General features: G+C 39.6%; 16 non-coding genes across 16 annotated transcripts; all 16 read right to left on the bottom strand.

The window, feature by feature from the left end:
- Positions 1-2: 2 nt before the first annotated feature.
- Positions 3-74, bottom strand: TRNAP-UGG (transfer RNA proline (anticodon UGG)). The gene has a single exon. It is a non-coding gene; the product is annotated as a tRNA-Pro (tRNA).
- A 2,116-nt stretch (positions 75-2,190) lies between these two features.
- On the bottom strand, positions 2,191-2,263 carry TRNAV-CAC (transfer RNA valine (anticodon CAC)). Its single transcript has one exon. It is a non-coding gene; the product is annotated as a tRNA-Val (tRNA).
- A 300-nt stretch (positions 2,264-2,563) lies between these two features.
- Positions 2,564-2,635, bottom strand: TRNAP-UGG (transfer RNA proline (anticodon UGG)). Its single transcript has one exon. It is a non-coding gene; the product is annotated as a tRNA-Pro (tRNA).
- Positions 2,636-5,175: 2,540 nt separating this feature from the next.
- Positions 5,176-5,247, bottom strand: TRNAP-UGG (transfer RNA proline (anticodon UGG)). The gene has a single exon. It is a non-coding gene; the product is annotated as a tRNA-Pro (tRNA).
- A 2,167-nt stretch (positions 5,248-7,414) lies between these two features.
- TRNAV-CAC (transfer RNA valine (anticodon CAC)) lies at positions 7,415-7,487 on the bottom strand. Its single transcript has one exon. It is a non-coding gene; the product is annotated as a tRNA-Val (tRNA).
- Positions 7,488-7,777: 290 nt separating this feature from the next.
- On the bottom strand, positions 7,778-7,849 carry TRNAP-UGG (transfer RNA proline (anticodon UGG)). Its single transcript has one exon. It is a non-coding gene; the product is annotated as a tRNA-Pro (tRNA).
- Positions 7,850-10,020: 2,171 nt separating this feature from the next.
- On the bottom strand, positions 10,021-10,093 carry TRNAV-CAC (transfer RNA valine (anticodon CAC)). The gene has a single exon. It is a non-coding gene; the product is annotated as a tRNA-Val (tRNA).
- A 298-nt stretch (positions 10,094-10,391) lies between these two features.
- Positions 10,392-10,463, bottom strand: TRNAP-UGG (transfer RNA proline (anticodon UGG)). The gene has a single exon. It is a non-coding gene; the product is annotated as a tRNA-Pro (tRNA).
- Positions 10,464-12,624: 2,161 nt separating this feature from the next.
- On the bottom strand, positions 12,625-12,697 carry TRNAV-CAC (transfer RNA valine (anticodon CAC)). Its single transcript has one exon. It is a non-coding gene; the product is annotated as a tRNA-Val (tRNA).
- A 300-nt stretch (positions 12,698-12,997) lies between these two features.
- Positions 12,998-13,069, bottom strand: TRNAP-UGG (transfer RNA proline (anticodon UGG)). The gene has a single exon. It is a non-coding gene; the product is annotated as a tRNA-Pro (tRNA).
- Positions 13,070-15,232: 2,163 nt separating this feature from the next.
- TRNAV-CAC (transfer RNA valine (anticodon CAC)) lies at positions 15,233-15,305 on the bottom strand. The gene has a single exon. It is a non-coding gene; the product is annotated as a tRNA-Val (tRNA).
- Positions 15,306-15,605: 300 nt separating this feature from the next.
- TRNAP-UGG (transfer RNA proline (anticodon UGG)) lies at positions 15,606-15,677 on the bottom strand. The gene has a single exon. It is a non-coding gene; the product is annotated as a tRNA-Pro (tRNA).
- Positions 15,678-18,215: 2,538 nt separating this feature from the next.
- TRNAP-UGG (transfer RNA proline (anticodon UGG)) lies at positions 18,216-18,287 on the bottom strand. Its single transcript has one exon. It is a non-coding gene; the product is annotated as a tRNA-Pro (tRNA).
- Positions 18,288-20,434: 2,147 nt separating this feature from the next.
- Positions 20,435-20,507, bottom strand: TRNAV-CAC (transfer RNA valine (anticodon CAC)). The gene has a single exon. It is a non-coding gene; the product is annotated as a tRNA-Val (tRNA).
- Positions 20,508-23,026: 2,519 nt separating this feature from the next.
- Positions 23,027-23,099, bottom strand: TRNAV-CAC (transfer RNA valine (anticodon CAC)). Its single transcript has one exon. It is a non-coding gene; the product is annotated as a tRNA-Val (tRNA).
- A 300-nt stretch (positions 23,100-23,399) lies between these two features.
- On the bottom strand, positions 23,400-23,471 carry TRNAP-UGG (transfer RNA proline (anticodon UGG)). The gene has a single exon. It is a non-coding gene; the product is annotated as a tRNA-Pro (tRNA).
- Between the last annotated feature and the right edge of the window lie 119 nt (positions 23,472-23,590).

Here is a 23,590-nt window from a genome sequence, read left to right as displayed (position 1 = left end):
AAGGGCTCGTCCGGGATTTGAACCCGGGACCTCTCGCACCCAAAGCGAGAATCATACCCCTAGACCAACGAGCCTTCGAAAGACCCGCACCTCTGAAAAGCTAATACCAGCTCTAAGCACGCAATGAAGATCATGCTGGGGACTTTTTCATGCTTGGTCTGTGAATACACATGAAATTCAGTGTCAACTTACCCTTTCTCAAATGATATCACTATCATTTATAAGTGTCCCCTTTTATTTTGTCCCAGCATTGGACACGTCTTACAGGAAGTCAGCACTTATTTATCTATTTCTGCAGTGGCTAGACCCTAAAGAGAAAGAATAAAAAGCTGTTCATAACAACATAAGAAACACATGTTGCATTTTTTCTCAAATGCTTATTCCCTTTGTGCAAATCGGAATGCCAAGCTGAATAACTGGGCCACAGATTCTGGCTAATTATCTTTCCCTTGAATGCAAGTAGCAATAAAAACTGCCTAATGCAGGACTAAAGCATTCCTTGCAAGCCTCTAACATCATAACATAACTGAGCTGCTGGTAGCAAGCTAAGCAATACCTTCCCAAAATGAGAAGTACATGTGCTAATCCGCTCAATCAGCGCTCGATCAGGCTCGATCAGGCGAGATATAGAAAAGGTGGAAAGGGTCCAAATGGCTGTCCCTTCCTTTTTTAGGGTGGGTCCTTCTGACTATCATAGGATTGCTTGTACGAGTGGCCAGGGTCAGAGAAAAAACTTTCAACCCTTCTCAGTGTTCTATCCAGAAGCAGGCATTTTCTGTGCCTTTAATTTCAGGCTTTTCCCAGCAGTCTCTGTTCTGCCTATGTAAATTAACAAAAGCAGTGCTTATTCATCACTTACTCTAATGTCCTTACTGTCCAGAAAGCTCTGCCTAAGTATGCTTTTTTTCTTTTTCAGTGAAATTCTAAATGTTTTTTCTGCCCAGTCTATGGCAGTAGAATGCTGCTTATGATGCCACATTTTGTTGAATCACCAAGGTACAACTACAGAGGAATATATGAGTCTGAACGACATGGAACTCTTAGCTAACACATCACAATGTGTGATGCTTGCCAACCAAGCACTAGATTCTGGAGCGCTGATGATCAGAACATTCTGCTCCTGAAGGAAAGGAAAGACAGCTTGATGGAAAATAAAGTCTCAGTTTATATTAACGCTCTCTCTCTCCCAATATCTATCTATCTATCTATCTATCTATCTATCTATCTATCTATCTATCTATCTATCTATCTATCTATCTATCTATCTATCTATCTATCTATCTATCTATCTATCTATCTATCTATCTATCTATCTTTATATATGGATACCTGCGTACACATACATATAGATATGCCATGCATTCCTTTAGATTTGTTCCAACCTCTTACCATTTATTTGAGAATCCCTACTTTTCAAGTGACTGCAAATGAAGTCATTTCCGGCACTTTTTGGCCGGTGCAAGGTAACAAAAACACATGACAACTTTTAATAAAAATCATTGGTCTCTTTATTAATGCGCACTGTCAAACATGGGGCTTTCACACGTCAGGTAAACATGATAACCAATATACAACAGAAGCAGATGTAGATTGCTTATCAATGCCGGGATAGAACAGTTGTGAATTGAGTAGAAGAAGGGCCCCTGAATTGATACTTATTATATACAGCCTGTAAGATAGTGAAAAATGCAGGCTAGGAAAGGAGATGCAAATATCAATGTATTAGAAAAATACATAAAGAGGAGTGATTTGCTTTTATTCATTCAAGGCTAGAAAAAATCAACATACTATTGCAAGCATTCATACACCACCAAATAGAAATAAACAATTCTGACATTAAACGTAAAGGTGATGATGCATTTGTATCATCACCTTGAGAAGGGTCACCGAGGAATTGAGCCCAGGGCTTCTGCACTTAAACACCAGAAACACTCCACTAAACTAAGATGCCTGTTGGTGCCAACAATTCCCAAAGTTAATGCATGTTCTAGGTGAGCAATGAACAGAATGCAGGGCTCTTATGAAAGCGAGGTCAGTGAATCAACAGATACATCCACATGCCAATTACTTTAGTGTTTTTAAGAGAATTCACTTTCTTGGAACGAGTCTGCATGAAACCATCTTCAGGGCCTGGACAATTTCATGGCAAAACGGCACCTCTCAACATTGCAGCCAAGACAATATAACAACTGTTTCTGCCCGGTTTCGAACCGGGGACCTTTCGCGTGTGAGGCAAACGTGATAACCACTACACTACAGAAACAGATGTCTACAGTTGATTCTTCTGTGATGAAACTTCTCAAAACAGGCTATTCCAAGGGCCTCTGGTTTTAGATTTCTTTCATGCAACCTTCCCAGACAGCCCTAGCTGAACGCTTGTATATGCCATGCAAGTTCAGCATTTTTGCAAAATGCTTAAAGAGAAATGTTTCCTATTTGCTCAGGCAGGGCAAGGTTAAAAGCATGAGACTCTAGCAAATATTCATCCACTACTGCAAAGAGAAAATTGATATTGGCTTTGAAATGCATACTTCAATACTACTTTAAAAAAGCACCAATGAAAGGGCTCGTCCGGGATTTGAACCCGGGACCTCTCGCACCCAAAGCGAGAATCATACCCCTAGACCAACGAGCCTTCGAAAGACCCGCACCTCTGAAAAGCTAATACCAGCTCTAAGCACGCAATGAAGATCATGCTGGGGACTTTTTCATGCTTGGTCTGTGAATACACATGAAATTCAGTGTCAACTTACCCTTTCTCAAATGATATCACTATCATTTATAAGTGTCCCCTTTTATTTTGTCCCAGCATTGGACACGTCTTACAGGAAGTCAGCACTTATTTATCTATTTCTGCAGTGGCTAGACCCTAAAGAGAAAGAATAAAAAGCTGTTCATAACAACATAAGAAACACATGTTGCATTTTTTCTCAAATGCTTATTCCCTTTGTGCAAATCGGAATGCCAAGCTGAATAACTGGGCCACAGATTCTGGCTAATTATCTTTCCCTTGAATGCAAGTAGCAATAAAAACTGCCTAATGCAGGACTAAAGCATTCCTTGCAAGCCTCTAACATCATAACATAACTGAGCTGCTGGTAGCAAGCTAAGCAATACCTTCCCAAAATGAGAAGTACATGTGCTAATCCGCTCAATCAGCGCTCGATCAGGCTCGATCAGGCGAGATATAGAAAAGGTGGAAAGGGTCCAAATGGCTGTCCCTTCCTTTTTAGGGTGGGTCCTTCTGACTATCATAGGATTGCTTGTACGAGTGGCCAGGGTCAGAGAAAAAACTTTCAACCCTTCTCAGTGTTCTATCCAGAAGCAGGCATTTTCTGTGCCTTTAATTTCAGGCTTTTCCCAGCAGTCTCTGTTCTGCCTATGTAAATTAACAAAAGTAGTGCTTATTCATCACTTACTCTAATGTCCTTACTGTCCAGAAAGCTCTGCCTAAGTATGCTTTTTTTCTTTTTCAGTGAAATTCTAAATGTTTTTTCTGCCCAGTCTATGGCAGTAGAATGCTGCTTATGATGCCACATTTTGTTGAATCACCAAGGTACAACTACAGAGGAATATATGAGTCTGAACGACATGGAACTCTTAGCTAACACATCACAATGTGTGATGCTTGCCAACCAAGCACTAGATTCTGGAGCGCTGATGATCAGAACATTCTGCTCCTGAAGGAAAGGAAAGACAGCTTGATGGAAAATAAAGTCTCAGTTTATATTAACGCTCTCTCTCTCCGAATATCTATCTATCTATCTATCTATCTATCTATCTATCTATCTATCTATCTATCTATCTATCTATCTATCTATCTATCTATCTATCTATCTATCTATCTATCTATCTATCTATCTATCTATCTATCTATCTATCTATCTATCTATCTATCTATCTATCTATCTATCTATCTATCTATCTTTATATATGGATACCTGCGTACACATACATATAGATATGCCATGCATTCCTTTAGATTTGTTCCAACCTCTTACCATTTATTTGAGAATCCCTACTTTTCAAGTGACTGCAAATGAAGTCATTTCCGGCACTTTTTGGCCGGTGCAAGGTAACAAAAACACATGACAACTTTTAATAAAAATCATTGGTCTCTTTATTAATGCGCACTGTCAAACATGGGGCTTTCACACGTCAGGTAAACATGATAACCAATATACAACAGAAGCAGATGTAGATTGCTTATCAATGCCGGGATAGAACAGTTGTGAATTGAGTAGAAGAAGGGCCCCTGAATTGATACTTATTATATACAGCCTGTAAGATAGTGAAAAATGCAGGCTAGGAAAGGAGATGCAAATATCAATGTATTAGAAAAATACATAAAGAGGAGTGATTTGCTTTTATTCATTCAAGGCTAGAAAAAATCAACATACTATTGCAAGCATTCATACACCACCAAATAGAAATAAACAATTCTGACATTAAACGTAAAGGTGATGATGCATTTGTATCATCACCTTGAGAAGGGTCACCGAGGAATTGAGCCCAGGGCTTCTGCACTTAAACACCAGAAACACTCCACTAAACTAAGATGCCTGTTGGTGCCAACAATTCCCAAAGTTAATGCATGTTCTAGGTGAGCAATGAACAGAATGCAGGGCTCTTATGAAAGCGAGGTCAGTGAATCAACAGATACATCCACATGCCAATTACTTTAGTGTTTTTAAGAGAATTCACTTTCTTGGAACGAGTCTGCATGAAACCATCTTCAGGGCCTGGACAATTTCATGGCAAAACGGCACCTCTCAACATTGCAGCCAAGACAATATAACAACTGTTTCTGCCCGGTTTCGAACCGGGGACCTTTCGCGTGTGAGGCAACCGTGATAACCACTACACTACAGAAACAGATGTCTACAGTTGATTCTTCTGTGATGAAACTTCTCAAAACAGGCTATTCCAAGGGCCTCTGGTTTTAGATTTCTTTCATGCAACCTTCCCAGACAGCCCTAGCTGAACGCTTGTATATGCCATGCAAGTTCAGCATTTTTGCAAAATGCTTAAAGAGAAATGTTTCCTATTTGCTCAGGCAGGGCAAGGTTAAAAGCATGAGACTCTAGCAAATATTCATCCACTACTGCAAAGAGAAAATTGATATTGGCTTTGAAATGCATACTTCAATACTACTTTAAAAAAGCACCAATGAAAGGGCTCGTCCGGGATTTGAACCCGGGACCTCTCGCACCCAAAGCGAGAATCATACCCCTAGACCAACGAGCCTTCGAAAGACCCGCACCTCTGAAAAGCTAATACCAGCTCTAAGCACGCAATGAAGATCATGCTGGGGACTTTTTCATGCTTGGTCTGTGAATACACATGAAATTCAGTGTCAACTTACCCTTTCTCAAATGATATCACTATCATTTATAAGTGTCCCCTTTTATTTTGTCCCAGCATTGGACACGTCTTACAGGAAGTCAGCACTTATTTATCTATTTCTGCAGTGGCTAGACCCTAAAGAGAAAGAATAAAAAGCTGTTCATAACAACATAAGAAACACATGTTGCATTTTTTCTCAAATGCTTATTCCCTTTGTGCAAATCGGAATGCCAAGCTGAATAACTGGGCCACAGATTCTGGCTAATTATCTTTCCCTTGAATGCAAGTAGCAATAAAAACTGCCTAATGCAGGACTAAAGCATTCCTTGCAAGCCTCTAACATCATAACATAACTGAGCTGCTGGTAGCAAGCTAAGCAATACCTTCCCAAAATGAGAAGTACATGTGCTAATCCGCTCAATCAGCGCTCGATCAGGCTCGATCAGGCGAGATATAGAAAAGGTGGAAAGGGTCCAAATGGCTGTCCCTTCCTTTTTAGGGTGGGTCCTTCTGACTATCATAGGATTGCTTGTACGAGTGGCCAGGGTCAGAGAAAAAACTTTCAACCCTTCTCAGTGTTCTATCCAGAAGCAGGCATTTTCTGTGCCTTTAATTTCAGGCTTTTCCCAGCAGTCTCTGTTCTGCCTATGTAAATTAACAAAAGCAGTGCTTATTCATCACTTACTCTAATGTCCTTACTGTCCAGAAAGCTCTGCCTAAGTATGCTTTTTTTCTTTTTCAGTGAAATTCTAAATGTTTTTTCTGCCCAGTCTATGGCAGTAGAATGCTGCTTATGATGCCACATTTTGTTGAATCACCAAGGTACAACTACAGAGGAATATATGAGTCTGAACGACATGGAACTCTTAGCTAACACATCACAATGTGTGATGCTTGCCAACCAAGCACTAGATTCTGGAGCGCTGATGATCAGAACATTCTGCTCCTGAAGGAAAGGAAAGACAGCTTGATGGAAAATAAAGTCTCAGTTTATATTAACGCTCTCTCTCTCCGAATATCTATCTATCTATCTATCTATCTATCTATCTATCTATCTATCTATCTATCTATCTATCTATCTATCTATCTATCTATCTATCTATCTATCTATCTATCTATCTATCTATCTATCTATCTATCTATCTATCTATCTATCTATCTATCTATCTATCTATCTATCTATCTATCTATCTTTATATATGGATACCTGCGTACACATACATATAGATATGCCATGCATTCCTTTAGATTTGTTCCAACCTCTTACCATTTATTTGAGAATCCCTACTTTTCAAGTGACTGCAAATGAAGTCATTTCCGGCACTTTTTGGCCGGTGCAAGGTAACAAAAACACATGCCAACTTTTAATACAAATCATTGGTCTCTTTATTAACGCGCACTGTCAAACATGGGGCTTTCACACGTCAGGTAAACATGATAACCAATACACAACAGAAGCAGATGTAGATTGCTTATCAATGCCAGGATAGAATAGTTGTGAATTGAGTAATAGAAGGGCCCCTGAATTGATACTTATTATATACAGCCTGTAAGATAGTGAAAAATGCAGGCTAGGAAAGGAGATGCAAATATCAATGTATTAGAAAAATACATAAAGAGGAGTGATTTGCTTTTATTCATTCAAGGCTAGAAAAAATCAACATACTATTGCAAGCATTCATACACCACCAAATAGAAATAAACAATTCTGACATTAAACGTAAAGGTGACGATGCATTTGTATCATCACCTTGAGAAGGGTCACCGAGGAATTGAGCCCAGGGCTTCTGCACTTAAACACCAGAAACACTCCACTAAACTAAGATGCCTGTTGGTGCCAACAATTCCCAAAGTTAATGCATGTTCTAGGTGAGCAATGAACAGAATGCAGGGCTCTTATGAAAGCGAGGTCTGTGAATCAACAGATACATCCACATGCCAATTACTTTAGTGTTTTTAAGAGAATTCACTTTCTTGGAATGAGTCTGCATGAAACCATCTTCAGGGCCTGGACAATTTCATGGCAAAATGGCACCTCTCAACATTGCAGCCAAGACAATATAACAACTGTTTCTGCCCGGTTTCGAACCGGGGACCTTTCGCGTGTGAGGCGAACGTGATAACCACTACACTACAGAAACAGATGTCTACAGTTGATTCTTCTGTGATGAAACTTCTCAAAACAGGCTATTCCAAGGGCCTCTGGTTTTAGATTTCTTTCATGCAACCTTCCCAGACAGCCCTAGCTGAACGCTTGTATATGCCATGATTTTTGCAAAATGCTTAAAGAGAAATGTTTCCTAATTGCTCAGGCAGGGCAAGGTTAAAAGCATGAGACTCTAGCAAATATTCACCCACTACTGCAAAGAGAAAATTGATATTGGCTTTGAAATGCATACTTCAATACTACTTTAAAAAAGCACCAATGAAAGGGCTCGTCCGGGATTTGAACCCGGGACCTCTCGCACCCAAAGCGAGAATCATACCCCTAGACCAACGAGCCTTCGAAAGGCCTGCACCTCTGAAAAGCTAATACCAGCTCTAAGCACGCAATGAAGATCATGCTGGGGACTTTTTCATGCTTGGTCTGTGAATACACATGAAATTCAGTGTCAACTTACCCTTTCTCAAATGATATCACTATCATTTATAAGTGTCCCCTTTTATTTTGTCCCAGCATTGGACACGTCTTACAGGAAGTCAGCACTTATTTATCTATTTCTGCAGTGGCTAGACCCTAAAGAGAAAGAATAAAAAGCTGTTCATAACAACATAAGAAACACATGTTGCATTTTTTCTCAAATGCTTATTCCCTTTGTGCAAATCGGAATGCCAAGCTGAATAACTGGGTCACAGATTCTGGCTAATTATCTTTCCCTTGAATGCAAGTAGCAATAAAAACTGCCTAATGCAGGACTAAAGCATTCCTTGCAAGCCTCTAACATCATAACATAACTGAGCTGCTGGTAGCAAGCTAAGCAATACCTTCCCAAAATGAGAAGTACATGTGCTAATCCGCTCAATCAGCGCTCGATCAGGCTCGATCAGGCGAGATATAGAAAAGGTGGAAAGGGTCCAAATGGCTGTCCCTTCCTTTTTAGGGTGGGTCCTTCTGACTATCATAGGATTGCTTGTATAAGTGGCCAGGGTCAGAGAAAAAACTTTCAACCCTTCTCAGTGTTCTATCCAGAAGCAGGCATTTTCTGTGCCTTTAATTTCAGGCTTTTCCCAGCAGTCTCTGTTCTGCCTATGTAAATTAACAAAAGCAGTGCTTATTCATCACTTACTCTAATGTCCTTACTGTCCAGAAAGCTCTGCCTAAGTATGCTTTTTTTCTTTTTCAGTGAAATTCTAAATGTTTTTTCTGCCCAGTCTATGGCAGTAGAATGCTGCTTATGATGCCACATTTTGTTGAATCACCAAGGTACAACTACAGAGGAATATATGAGTCTGAACGACATGGAACTCTTAGCTAACACATCACAATGTGTGATGCTTGCCAACCAAGCACTAGATTCTGGAGCGCTGATGATCAGAACATTCTGCTCCTGAAGGAAAGGAAAGACAGCTTGATGGAAAATAAAGTCTCAGTTTATATTAACGCTCTCTCTCTCCGAATATCTATCTATCTATCTATCTATCTATCTATCTATCTATCTATCTATCTATCTATCTATCTATCTATCTATCTATCTATCTATCTATCTATCTATCTATCTATCTATCTATCTATCTATCTATCTATCTATCTATCTATCTATCTATCTATCTATCTATCTATCTATCTATCTATCTATCTTTATATATGGATACCTGCGTACACATACATATAGATATGCCATGCATTCCTTTAGATTTGTTCCAACCTCTTACCATTTATTTGAGAATCCCTACTTTTCAAGTGACTGCAAATGAAGTCATTTCCGGCACTTTTTGGCCGGTGCAAGGTAACAAAAACACATGCCAACTTTTAATACAAATCATTGGTCTCTTTATTAACGCGCACTGTCAAACATGGGGCTTTCACACGTCAGGTAAACATGATAACCAATACACAACAGAAGCAGATGTAGATTGCTTATCAATGCCAGGATAGAATAGTTGTGAATTGAGTAATAGAAGGGCCCCTGAATTGATACTTATTATATACAGCCTGTAAGATAGTGAAAAATGCAGGCTAGGAAAGGAGATGCAAATATCAATGTATTAGAAAAATACATAAAGAGGAGTGATTTGCTTTTATTCATTCAAGGCTAGAAAAAATCAACATACTATTGCAAGCATTCATACACCACCAAATAGAAATAAACAATTCTGACATTAAACGTAAAGGTGACGATGCATTTGTATCATCACCTTGAGAAGGGTCACCGAGGAATTGAGCCCAGGGCTTCTGCACTTAAACACCAGAAACACTCCACTAAACTAAGATGCCTGTTGGTGCCAACAATTCCCAAAGTTAATGCATGTTCTAGGTGAGCAATGAACAGAATGCAGGGCTCTTATGAAAGCGAGGTCTGTGAATCAACAGATACATCCACATGCCAATTACTTTAGTGTTTTTAAGAGAATTCACTTTCTTGGAATGAGTCTGCATGAAACCATCTTCAGGGCCTGGACAATTTCATGGCAAAATGGCACCTCTCAACATTGCAGCCAAGACAATATAACAACTGTTTCTGCCCGGTTTCGAACCGGGGACCTTTCGCGTGTGAGGCGAACGTGATAACCACTACACTACAGAAACAGATGTCTACAGTTGATTCTTCTGTGATGAAACTTCTCAAAACAGGCTATTCCAAGGGCCTCTGGTTTTAGATTTCTTTCATGCAACCTTCCCAGACAGCCCTAGCTGAACGCTTATATGCCATGCAAGTTCAGCATTTTTGCAAAATGCTTAAAGAGAAATGTTTCCTAATTGCTCAGGCAGGGCAAGGTTAAAAGCATGAGACTCTAGCAAATATTCACCCACTACTGCAAAGAGAAAATTGATATTGGCTTTGAAATGCATACTTCAATACTACTTTAAAAAAGCACCAATGAAAGGGCTCGTCCGGGATTTGAACCCGGGACCTCTCGCACCCAAAGCGAGAATCATACCCCTAGACCAACGAGCCTTCGAAAGGCCTGCACCTCTGAAAAGCTAATACCAGCTCTAAGCACGCAATGAAGATCATGCTGGGGACTTTTTCATGCTTGGTCTGTGAATACACATGAAATTCAGTGTCAACTTACCCTTTCTCAAATGATATCACTATCATTTATAAGTGTCCCCTTTTATTTTGTCCCAGCATTGGACACGTCTTACAGGAAGTCAGCACTTATTTATCTATTTCTGCAGTGGCTAGACCCTAAAGAGAAAGAATAAAAAGCTGTTCATAACAACATAAGAAACACATGTTGCATTTTTTCTCAAATGCTTATTCCCTTTGTGCAAATCGGAATGCCAAGCTGAATAACTGGGTCACAGATTCTGGCTAATTATCTTTCCCTTGAATGCAAGTAGCAATAAAAACTGCCTAATGCAGGACTAAAGCATTCCTTGCAAGCCTCTAACATCATAACATAACTGAGCTGCTGGTAGCAAGCTAAGCAATACCTTCCCAAAATGAGAAGTACATGTGCTAATCCGCTCAATCAGCGCTCGATCAGGCTCGATCAGGCGAGATATAGAAAAGGTGGAAAGGGTCCAAATGGCTGTCCCTTCCTTTTTAGGGTGGGTCCTTCTGACTATCATAGGATTGCTTGTATAAGTGGCCAGGGTCAGAGAAAAAACTTTCAACCCTTCTCAGTGTTCTATCCAGAAGCAGGCATTTTCTGTGCCTTTAATTTCAGGCTTTTCCCAGCAGTCTCTGTTCTGCCTATGTAAATTAACAAAAGCAGTGCTTATTCATCACTTACTCTAATGTCCTTACTGTCCAGAAAGCTCTGCCTAAGTATGCTTTTTTTCTTTTTCAGTGAAATTCTAAATGTTTTTTCTGCCCAGTCTATGGCAGTAGAATGCTGCTTATGATGCCACATTTTGTTGAATCACCAAGGTACAACTACAGAGGAATATATGAGTCTGAACGACATGGAACTCTTAGCTAACACATCACAATGTGTGATGCTTGCCAACCAAGCACTAGATTCTGGAGCGCTGATGATCAGAACATTCTGCTCCTGAAGGAAAGGAAAGACAGCTTGATGGAAAATAAAGTCTCAGTTTATATTAACGCTCTCTCTCTCCCAATATCTATCTATCTATCTATCTATCTATCTATCTATCTATCTATCTATCTATCTATCTATCTATCTATCTATCTATCTATCTATCTATCTATCTATCTATCTATCTATCTATCTATCTATCTATCTATCTATCTATCTATCTATCTATCTATCTATCTATCTATCTATCTATCTATATATGGATACCTGCGTACACATACATATAGATATGCCAGGCATTCCTTTAGATTTGTTCCAACCTCTTACCATTTATTTGAGAATCCCTACTTTTCAAGTGACTGCAAATGAAGTCATTTCCGGCACTTTTTGGCCGGTGCAAGGTAACAAAAACACATGACAACTTTTAATAAAAATCATTGGTCTCTTTATTAACGCGCACTGTCAAACATGGGGCTTTCACACGTCAGGTAAACATGATAACCAATATACAACAGAAGCAGATGTAGATTGCTTATCAATGCCGGGATAGAACAGTTGTGAATTGAGTAGAAGAAGGGCCCCTGAATTGATACTTATTATATACAGCCTGTAAGATAGTGAAAAATGCAGGCTAGGAAAGGAGATGCAAATATCAATGTATTAGAAAAATACATAAAGAGGAGTGATTTGCTTTTATTCATTCAAGGCTAGAAAAAATCAACATACTATTGCAAGCATTCATACACCACCAAATAGAAATAAACAATTCTGACATTAAACGTAAAGGTGACGATGCATTTGTATCATCACCTTGAGAAGGGTCACCGAGGAATTGAGCCCAGGGCTTCTGCACTTAAACACCAGAAACACTCCACTAAACTAAGATGCCTGTTGGTGCCAACAATTCCCAAAGTTAATGCATGTTCTAGGTGAGCAATGAACAGAATGCAGGGCTCTTTTCAAAGCGAGGTCTGTGAATCAACAGATACATCCACATGCCAATTACTTTAGTGTTTTTAAGAGAATTCACTTTCTTGGAACTAGTCTGCATGAAACCATCTTCAGGGCCTGGACAATTTCATGGCAAAACGGCACCTCTCAACATTGCAGCCAAGACAATATAACAACTGTTTCTGCCCGGTTTCGAACCGGGGACCTTTCGCGTGTGAGGCAAACGTGATAACCACTACACTACAGAAACAGATGTCTACAGTTGATTCTTCTGTGATGAAACTTCTCAAAACAGGCTATTCCAAGGGCCTCTGGTTTTAGATTTCTTTCATGCAACCTTCCCAGACAGCCCTAGCTGAACGCTTGTATATGCCATGCAAGTTCAGCATTTTTGCAAAATGCTTAAAGAGAAATGTTTCCTATTTGCTCAGGCAGGGCAAGGTTAAAAGCATGAGACTCTAGCAAATATTCATCCACTACTGCAAAGAGAAAATTGATATTGGCTTTGAAATGCATACTTCAATACTACTTTAAAAAAGCACCAATGAAAGGGCTCGTCCGGGATTTGAACCCGGGACCTCTCGCACCCAAAGCGAGAATCATACCCCTAGACCAACGAGCCTTCGAAAGACCCGCACCTCTGAAAAGCTAATACCAGCTCTAAGCACGCAATGAAGATCATGCTGGGGACTTTTTCATGCTTGGTCTGTGAATACACATGAAATTCAGTGTCAACTTACCCTTTCTCAAATGATATCACTATCATTTATAAGTGTCCCCTTTTATTTTGTCCCAGCATTGGACACGTCTTACAGGAAGTCAGCACTTATTTATCTATTTCTGCAGTGGCTAGACCCTAAAGAGAAAGAATAAAAAGCTGTTCATAACAACATAAGAAACACATGTTGCATTTTTTCTCAAATGCTTATTCCCTTTGTGCAAATCGGAATGCCAAGCTGAATAACTGGGCCACAGATTCTGGCTAATTATCTTTCCCTTGAATGCAAGTAGCAATAAAAACTGCCTAATGCAGGACTAAAGCATTCCTTGCAAGCCTCTAACATCATAACATAACTGAGCTGCTGGTAGCAAGCTAAGCAATACCTTCCCAAAATGAGAAGTACATGTGCTAATCCGCTCAATCAGCGCTCGATCAGGCTCGATCAGGCGAGATATAGAAAAGGTGGAAAGGGTCCAAATGGCTGTCCCTTCCTTTTTAGGGTGGGTCCTTCTGACTATCATAGGATTGCTTGTACGAGTGGCCAGGGTCAGAGAAAAAACTTTCAACCCTTCTCAGTGTTCTATCCAGAAGCAGGCATTTTCTGTGCCTTTAATTTCAGGCTTTTCCCAGCAGTCTCTGTTCTGCCTATGTAAATTAACAAAAGCAGTGCTTATTCATCACTTACTCTAATGTCCTTACTGTCCAGAAAGCTCTGCCTAAGTATGCTTTTTTTCTTTTTCAGTGAAATTCTAAATGTTTTTTCTGCCCAGTCTATGGCAGTAGAATGCTGCTTATGATGCCACATTTTGTTGAATCACCAAGGTACAACTACAGAGGAATATATGAGTCTGAACGACATGGAACTCTTAGCTAACACATCACAATGTGTGATGCTTGCCAACCAAGCACTAGATTCTGGAGCGCTGATGATCAGAACATTCTGCTCCTGAAGGAAAGGAAAGACAGCTTGATGGAAAATAAAGTCTCAGTTTATATTAACGCTCTCTCTCTCCCAATATCTATCTATCTATCTATCTATCTATCTATCTATCTATCTATCTATCTATCTATCTATCTATCTATCTATCTATCTATCTATCTATCTATCTATCTATCTATCTATCTATCTATCTATCTATCTATCTATCTATCTATCTATCTATCTATCTATCTATCTATCTATCTATCTATCTATATATGGATACCTGCGTACACATACATATAGATATGCCATGCATTCCTTTAGATTTGTTCCAACCTCTTACCATTTATTTGAGAATCCCTACTTTTCAAGTGACTGCAAATGAAGTCATTTCCGGCACTTTTTGGCCGGTGCAAGGTAACAAAAACACATGACAACTTTTAATAAAAATCATTGGTCTCTTTATTAATGCGCACTGTCAAACATGGGGCTTTCACACGTCAGGTAAACATGATAACCAATATACAACAGAAGCAGATGTAGATTGCTTATCAATGCCGGGATAGAACAGTTGTGAATTGAGTAGGAAGGGCCCCTGAATTGATACTTATTATATACAGCCTGTAAGATAGTGAAAAATGCAGGCTAGGAAAGGAGATGCAAATATCAATGTATTAGAAAAATACATAAAGAGGAGTGATTTGCTTTTATTCATTCAAGGCTAGAAAAAATCAACATACTATTGCAAGCATTCATACACCACCAAATAGAAATAAACAATTCTGACATTAAACGTAAAGGTGATGATGCATTTGTATCATCACCTTGAGAAGGGTCACCGAGGAATTGAGCCCAGGGCTTCTGCACTTAAACACCAGAAACACTCCACTAAACTAAGATGCCTGTTGGTGCCAACAATTCCCAAAGTTAATGCATGTTCTAGGTGAGCAATGAACAGAATGCAGGGCTCTTATGAAAGCGAGGTCAGTGAATCAACAGATACATCCACATGCCAATTACTTTAGTGTTTTTAAGAGAATTCACTTTCTTGGAACGAGTCTGCATGAAACCATCTTCAGGGCCTGGACAATTTCATGGCAAAACGGCACCTCTCAACATTGCAGCCAAGACAATATAACAACTGTTTCTGCCCGGTTTCGAACCGGGGACCTTTCGCGTGTGAGGCAAACGTGATAACCACTACACTACAGAAACAGATGTCTACAGTTGATTCTTCTGTGATGAAACTTCTCAAAACAGGCTATTCCAAGGGCCTCTGGTTTTAGATTTCTTTCATGCAACCTTCCCAGACAGCCCTAGCTGAACGCTTGTATATGCCATGCAAGTTCAGCATTTTTGCAAAATGCTTAAAGAGAAATGTTTCCTATTTGCTCAGGCAGGGCAAGGTTAAAAGCATGAGACTCTAGCAAATATTCATCCACTACTGCAAAGAGAAAATTGATATTGGCTTTGAAATGCATACTTCAATACTACTTTAAAAAAGCACCAATGAAAGGGCTCGTCCGGGATTTGAACCCGGGACCTCTCGCACCCAAAGCGAGAATCATACCCCTAGACCAACGAGCCTTCGAAAGACCCGCACCTCTGAAAAGCTAATACCAGCTCTAAGCACGCAATGAAGATCATGCTGGGGACTTTTTCATGCTTGGTCTGTGAATACACATGAAATTCAGTGTCAACTTACCCTTTCTCAAATGATATCACTATCATTTATAAGTGTCCCCTTTTATTTTGTCCCAGCATTGGACACGTCTTACAGGAAGTCAGCACTTATTTATCTATTTCTGCAGTGGCTAGACCCTAAAGAGAAAGAATAAAAAGCTGTTCATAACAACATAAGAAACACATGTTGCATTTTTTCTCAAATGCTTATTCCCTTTGTGCAAATCGGAATGCCAAGCTGAATAACTGGGCCACAGATTCTGGCTAATTATCTTTCCCTTGAATGCAAGTAGCAATAAAAACTGCCTAATGCAGGACTAAAGCATTCCTTGCAAGCCTCTAACATCATAACATAACTGAGCTGCTGGTAGCAAGCTAAGCAATACCTTCCCAAAATGAGAAGTACATGTGCTAATCCGCTCAATCAGCGCTCGATCAGGCTCGATCAGGCGAGATATAGAAAAGGTGGAAAGGGTCCAAATGGCTGTCCCTTCCTTTTTAGGGTGGGTCCTTCTGACTATCATAGGATTGCTTGTACGAGTGGCCAGGGTCAGAGAAAAAACTTTCAACCCTTCTCAGTGTTCTATCCAGAAGCAGGCATTTTCTGTGCCTTTAATTTCAGGCTTTTCCCAGCAGTCTCTGTTCTGCCTATGTAAATTAACAAAAGCAGTGCTTATTCATCACTTACTCTAATGTCCTTACTGTCCAGAAAGCTCTGCCTAAGTATGCTTTTTTTCTTTTTCAGTGAAATTCTAAATGTTTTTTCTGCCCAGTCTATGGCAGTAGAATGCTGCTTATGATGCCACATTTTGTTGAATCACCAAGGTACAACTACAGAGGAATATATGAGTCTGAACGACATGGAACTCTTAGCTAACACATCACAATGTGTGATGCTTGCCAACCAAGCACTAGATTCTGGAGCGCTGATGATCAGAACATTCTGCTCCTGAAGGAAAGGAAAGACAGCTTGATGGAAAATAAAGTCTCAGTTTATATTAACGCTCTCTCTCTCCCAATATCTATCTATCTATCTATCTATCTATCTATCTATCTATCTATCTATCTATCTATCTATCTATCTATCTATCTATCTATCTATCTATCTATCTATCTATCTATCTATCTATCTATCTATCTATCTATCTATCTATCTATCTATCTATCTATCTATCTATCTATCTATCTATCTATCTATCTATCTATCTTTATATATGGATACCTGCGTACACATACATATAGATATGCCATGCATTCCTTTAGATTTGTTCCAACCTCTTACCATTTATTTGAGAATCCCTACTTTTCAAGTGACTGCAAATGAAGTCATTTCCGGCACTTTTTGGCCGGTGCAAGGTAACAAAAACACATGACAACTTTTAATAAAAATCATTGGTCTCTTTATTAATGCGCACTGTCAAACATGGGGCTTTCACACGTCAGGTAAACATGATAACCAATATACAACAGAAGCAGATGTAGATTGCTTATCAATGCCGGGATAGAACAGTTGTGAATTGAGTAGAAGAAGGGCCCCTGAATTGATACTTATTATATACAGCCTGTAAGATAGTGAAAAATGCAGGCTAGGAAAGGAGATGCAAATATCAATGTATTAGAAAAATACATAAAGAGGAGTGATTTGCTTTTATTCATTCAAGGCTAGAAAAAATCAACATACTATTGCAAGCATTCATACACCACCAAATAGAAATAAACAATTCTGACATTAAACGTAAAGGTGATGATGCATTTGTATCATCACCTTGAGAAGGGTCACCGAGGAATTGAGCCCAGGGCTTCTGCACTTAAACACCAGAAACACTCCACTAAACTAAGATGCCTGTTGGTGCCAACAATTCCCAAAGTTAATGCATGTTCTAGGTGAGCAATGAACAGAATGCAGGGCTCTTATGAAAGCGAGGTCAGTGAATCAACAGATACATCCACATGCCAATTACTTTAGTGTTTTTAAGAGAATTCACTTTCTTGGAACGAGTCTGCATGAAACCATCTTCAGGGCCTGGACAATTTCATGGCCAACATTGCAGCCAAGACAATATAACAACTGTTTCTGCCTGGTTTCGAACCGGGGACCTTTCGCGTGTGAGGCAAACGTGATAACCACTACACTACAGAAACAGATGTCTACAGTTGATTCTTCTGTGATGAAACTTCTCAAAACAGGCTATTCCAAGGGCCTCTGGTTTTAGATTTCTTTCATGCAACCTTCCCAGACAGCCCTAGCTGAACGCTTGTATATGCCATGCAAGTTCAGCATTTTTGCAAAATGCTTAAAGAGAAATGTTTCCTATTTGCTCAGGCAGGGCAAGGTTAAAAGCATGAGACTCTAGCAAATATTCATCCACTACTGCAAAGAGAAAATTGATATTGGCTTTGAAATGCATACTTCAATACTACTTTAAAAAAGCACCAATGAAAGGGCTCGTCCGGGATTTGAACCCGGGACCTCTCGCACCCAAAGCGAGAATCATACCCCTAGACCAACGAGCCTTCGAAAGACCCGCACCTCTGAAAAGCTAATACCAGCTCTAAGCACGCAATGAAGATCATGCTGGGGACTTTTTCATGCTTGGTCTGTGAATACACATGAAATTCAGTGTCAACTTACCCTTTCTCAAATGATATCACTATCATTTATAAGTGTCCCCTTTTATTTTGTCCCAGCATTGGACACGTCTTACAGGAAGTCAGCACTTATTTATCTATTTCTGCAGTGGCTAGACCCTAAAGAGAAAGAATAAAAAGCTGTTCATAACAACATAAGAAACACATGTTGCATTTTTTCTCAAATGCTTATTCCCTTTGTGCAAATCGGAATGCCAAGCTGAATAACTGGGCCACAGATTCTGGCTAATTATCTTTCCCTTGAATGCAAGTAGCAATAAAAACTGCCTAATGCAGGACTAAAGCATTCCTTGCAAGCCTCTAACATCATAACATAACTGAGCTGCTGGTAGCAAGCTAAGCAATACCTTCCCAAAATGAGAAGTACATGTGCTAATCCGCTCAATCAGCGCTCGATCAGGCTCGATCAGGCGAGATATAGAAAAGGTGGAAAGGGTCCAAATGGCTGTCCCTTCCTTTTTAGGGTGGGTCCTTCTGACTATCATAGGATTGCTTGTACGAGTGGCCAGGGTCAGAGAAAAAACTTTCAACCCTTCTCAGTGTTCTATCCAGAAGCAGGCATTTTCTGTGCCTTTAATTTCAGGCTTTTCCCAGCAGTCTCTGTTCTGCCTATGTAAATTAACAAAAGTAGTGCTTATTCATCACTTACTCTAATGTCCTTACTGTCCAGAAAGCTCTGCCTAAGTATGCTTTTTTTCTTTTTCAGTGAAATTCTAAATGTTTTTTCTGCCCAGTCTATGGCAGTAGAATGCTGCTTATGATGCCACATTTTGTTGAATCACCAAGGTACAACTACAGAGGAATATATGAGTCTGAACGACATGGAACTCTTAGCTAACACATCACAATGTGTGATGCTTGCCAACCAAGCACTAGATTCTGGAGCGCTGATGATCAGAACATTCTGCTCCTGAAGGAAAGGAAAGACAGCTTGATGGAAAATAAAGTCTCAGTTTATATTAACGCTCTCTCTCTCCGAATATCTATCTATCTATCTATCTATCTATCTATCTATCTATCTATCTATCTATCTATCTATCTATCTATCTATCTATCTATCTATCTATCTATCTATCTATCTATCTATCTATCTATCTATCTATCTATCTATCTATCTATCTATCTATCTATCTATCTTTATATATGGATACCTGCGTACACATACATATAGATATGCCATACATTCCTTTAGATTTGTTCCAACCTCTTACCATTTATTTGAGAATCCCTACTTTTCAAGTGACTGCAAATGAAGTCATTTCCGGCACTTTTTGGCCGGTGCAAGGTAACAAAAACACATGCCAACTTTTAATACAAATCATTGGTCTCTTTATTAACGCGCACTGTCAAACATGGGGCTTTCACACGTCAGGTAAACATGATAACCAATACACAACAGAAGCAGATGTAGATTGCTTATCAATGCCAGGATAGAATAGTTGTGAATTGAGTAATAGAAGGGCCCCTGAATTGATACTTATTATATACAGCCTGTAAGATAGTGAAAAATGCAGGCTAGGAAAGGAGATGCAAATATCAATGTATTAGAAAAATACATAAAGAGGAGTGATTTGCTTTTATTCATTCAAGGCTAGAAAAAATCAACATACTATTGCAAGCATTCATACACCACCAAATAGAAATAAACAATTCTGACATTAAACGTAAAGGTGACAATGCATTTGTATCATCACCTTGAGAAGGGTCACCGAGGAATTGAGCCCAGGGCTTCTGCACTTAAACACCAGAAACACTCCACTAAACTAAGATGCCTGTTGGTGCCAACAATTCCCAAAGTTAATGCATGTTCTAGGTGAGCAATGAACAGAATGCAGGGCTCTTATGAAAGCGAGGTCTGTGAATCAACAGATACATCCACATGCCAATTACTTTAGTGTTTTTAAGAGAATTCACTTTCTTGGAATGAGTCTGCATGAAACCATCTTCAGGGCCTGGACAATTTCATGGCAAAATGGCACCTCTCAACATTGCAGCCAAGACAATATAACAACTGTTTCTGCCCGGTTTCGAACCGGGGACCTTTCGCGTGTGAGGCGAACGTGATAACCACTACACTACAGAAACAGATGTCTACAGTTGATTCTTCTGTGATGAAACTTCTCAAAACAGGCTATTCCAAGGGCCTCTGGTTTTAGATTTCTTTCATGCAACCTTCCCAGACAGCCCTAGCTGAACGCTTGTATATGCCATGCAAGTTCAGCATTTTTGCAAAATGCTTAAAGAGAAATGTTTCCTATTTGCTCAGGCAGGGCAAGGTTAAAAGCATGAGACTCTAGCAAATATTCATCCACTACTGCAAAGAGAAAATTGATATTGGCTTTGAAATGCATACTTCAATACTACTTTAAAAAAGCACCAATGAAAGGGCTCGTCCGGGATTTGAACCCGGGACCTCCCGCACCCAAAGCGAGAATCATACCCCTAGACCAACGAGCCTTCGAAAGGCCTGCACCTCTGAAAAGCTAATACCAGCTCTAAGCACGCAATGAAGATCATGCTGGGGACTTTTTCATGCTTGGTCTGTGAATACACATGAAATTCAGTGTCAACTTACCCTTTCTCAAATGATATCACTATCATTTATAAGTGTCCCCTTTTATTTTGTCCCAGCATTGGACACGTCTTACAGGAAGTCAGCACTTATTTATCTATTTCTGCAGTGGCTAGACCCTAAAGAGAAAGAATAAAAAGCTGTTCATAACAACATAAGAAACACATGTTGCATTTTTTCTCAAATGCTTATTCCCTTTGTGCAAATCGGAATGCCAAGCTGAATAACTGGGTCACAGATTCTGGCTAATTATCTTTCCCTTGAATGCAAGTAGCAATAAAAACTGCCTAATGCAGGACTAAAGCATTCCTTGCAAGCCTCTAACATCATAACATAACTGAGCTGCTGGTAGCAAGCTAAGCAATACCTTCCCAAAATGAGAAGTACATGTGCTAATCCGCTCAATCAGCGCTCGATCAGGCTCGATCAGGCGAGATATAGAAAAGGTGGAAAGGGTCCAAATGGCTGTCCCTTCCTTTTTAGGGTGGGTCCTTCTGACTATCATAGGATTGCTTGTATAAGTGGCCAGGGTCAGAGAAAAAACTTTCAACCCTTCTCAGTGTTCTATCCAGAAGCAGGCATTTTCTGTGCCTTTAATTTCAGGCTTTTCCCAGCAGTCTCTGTTCTGCCTATGTAAATTAACAAAAGCAGTGCTTATTCATCACTTACTCTAATGTCCTTACTGTCCAGAAAGCTCTGCCTAAGTATGCTTTTTTTCTTTTTCAGTGAAATTCTAAATGTTTTTTCTGCCCAGTCTATGGCAGTAGAATGCTGCTTATGATGCCACATTTTGTTGAATCACCAAGGTACAACTACAGAGGAATATATGAGTCTGAACGACATGGAACTCTTAGCTAACACATCACAATGTGTGATGCTTGCCAACCAAGCACTAGATTCTGGAGCGCTGATGATCAGAACATTCTGCTCCTGAAGGAAAGGAAAGACAGCTTGATGGAAAATAAAGTCTCAGTTTATATTAACGCTCTCTCTCTCCCAATATCTATCTATCTATCTATCTATCTATCTATCTATCTATCTATCTATCTATCTATCTATCTATCTATCTATCTATCTATCTATCTATCTATCTATCTATCTATCTATCTATCTATCTATCTATCTATCTATCTATCTATCTATCTATCTATCTATCTTTATATATGGATACCTGCGTACACATACATATAGATATGCCAGGCATTCCTTTAGATTTGTTCCAACCTCTTACCATTTATTTGAGAATCCCTACTTTTCAAGTGACTGCAAATGAAGTCATTTCCGGCACTTTTTGGCCGGTGCAAGGTAACAAAAACACATGACAACTTTTAATAAAAATCATTGGTCTCTTTATTAACGCGCACTGTCAAACATGGGGCTTTCACACGTCAGGTAAACATGATAACCAATATACAACAGAAGCAGATGTAGATTGCTTATCAATGCCGGGATAGAACAGTTGTGAATTGAGTAGAAGAAGGGCCCCTGAATTGATACTTATTATATACAGCCTGTAAGATAGTGAAAAATGCAGGCTAGGAAAGGAGATGCAAATATCAATGTATTAGAAAAATACATAAAGAGGAGTGATTTGCTTTTATTCATTCAAGGCTAGAAAAAATCAACATACTATTGCAAGCATTCATACACCACCAAATAGAAATAAACAATTCTGACATTAAACGTAAAGGTGACGATGCATTTGTATCATCACCTTGAGAAGGGTCACCGAGGAATTGAGCCCAGGGCTTCTGCACTTAAACACCAGAAACACTCCACTAAACTAAGATGCCTGTTGGTGCCAACAATTCCCAAAGTTAATGCATGTTCTAGGTGAGCAATGAACAGAATGCAGGGCTCTTTTCAAAGCGAGGTCTGTGAATCAACAGATACATCCACATGCCAATTACTTTAGTGTTTTTAAGAGAATTCACTTTCTTGGAACGAGTCTGCATGAAACCATCTTCAGGGCCTGGACAATTTCATGGCAAAACGGCACCTCTCAACATTGCAGCCAAGACAATATAACAACTGTTTCTGCCCGGTTTCGAACCGGGGACCTTTCGCGTGTGAGGCAAACATGATAACCACTACACTACAGAAACAGATGTCTACAGTTGATTCTTCTGTGATGAAACTTCTCAAAACAGGCTATTCCAAGGGCCTCTGGTTTTAGATTTCTTTCATGCAACCTTCCCAGACAGCCCTAGCTGAACGCTTGTATATGCCATGCAAGTTCAGCATTTTTGCAAAATGCTTAAAGAGAAATGTTTCCTATTTGCTCAGGCAGGGCAAGGTTAAAAGCATGAGACTCTAGCAAATATTCATCCACTACTGCAAAGAGAAAATTGATATTGGCTTTGAAATGCATACTTCAATACTACTTTAAAAAAGCACCAATGAAAGGGCTCGTCCGGGATTTGAACCCGGGACCTCTCGCACCCAAAGCGAGAATCATACCCCTAGACCAACGAGCCTTCGAAAGGCCTGCACCTCTGAAAAGCTAATACCAGCTCTAAGCACGCAATGAAGATCATGCTGGGGACTTTTTCATGCTTGGTCTGTGAATACACATGAAATTCAGTGTCAACTTACC

Source organism: Lissotriton vulgaris, unplaced genomic scaffold (assembly GCF_964263255.1).
Source record: "Lissotriton vulgaris unplaced genomic scaffold, aLisVul1.2 SCAFFOLD_1545, whole genome shotgun sequence".
Classification (NCBI taxonomy): domain Eukaryota; kingdom Metazoa; phylum Chordata; class Amphibia; order Caudata; family Salamandridae; genus Lissotriton; species Lissotriton vulgaris.
The sequence above is the reverse complement of the archived record's forward strand: the minus strand, read 5'-3'. Positions and strand labels throughout refer to the sequence as shown.